Genomic DNA, 1,044 nt, shown 5'->3' on the forward strand with positions numbered 1-1,044 from the left:
GTCCCGCTTCAACACGAACCCGGGCCAAAGGCCCACCACGTGGCATGAGTGAAGGAATATGCCCTAGAGGAAATAATAAAGTTATTATTTATTTCCTTAATTCATGATAAATGTTTATTATTCATGCTAGAATTGTATTAACCGGGAAAATTAGTACATGTGTGAATACATAGACAAAACATATAGTCCCTAGTATGCCTCTACTTGACTAGCTCGTTAATCACAGATGGTTATGTTTCCTAACCAAAGACATGTGTTGTCATCTGATGAACGGCATCACATAATTAGGAGAATGATGTGATGGACATGACCCATCCTTTAGCTTAGCATTATGATCGTGTCAGTTTCATTGCTACTATTTCTTCATGACTTATACAAGTTCCTTAGACTATGAGATTATGCAACTCCCGAATACCGGAAGAACAATTTGTGTGCTACCAAACGTCACAACTTAAAAGGTGATTATAAAGGTGCTCTATAGGTGTCTCCGAAGGTGTTTGTTGGGTTGACATAGATCGAGATTAGGATTTGTCACTCCGTGTTTCGGAGAGGTATCTCTGGGCCCTGTAGGTAATACTCATCACTATAAGCCTTGCAAGCATTGTGACTAATGAATTAGTTGCGGGATGAAGTATTATGGAACGAGTAAAGAGACTTGCCGGTAATGAGATTGAACTAGCTATTGAGATACCGACAATCGAATCTCGGGCAAGTAACATACCGATGACAAAGAGAACAACGTATGTTGTTATGCGGTTTGACCTATAAAGATCTTCGTAGAATATGTAGGAACCAATATGAGCATCCAGGTTCTGCTATTGGTTATTGACCGGGAGTGAGTCTCGGTCATGTCTACATAGTTCTTGAACCCGTAGGGTCCGCACGCTTAACGTTCGATGATGATCGATATTATGAGTTTATGTGTTTTGATGTACTGAAGGTTGTTCGGAGTCCCAGATGTGATCACGGATGTGACGAGGAGTCTTGAAATGGTCGAGACATAAAGATTGATATATTGGAAGGCTATGTTTGGACGCCGGAAAG

Source organism: Triticum aestivum, chromosome 6B, assembly GCF_018294505.1.
Source record: "Triticum aestivum cultivar Chinese Spring chromosome 6B, IWGSC CS RefSeq v2.1, whole genome shotgun sequence".
Classification (NCBI taxonomy): Eukaryota; Viridiplantae; Streptophyta; class Magnoliopsida; order Poales; family Poaceae; genus Triticum; species Triticum aestivum.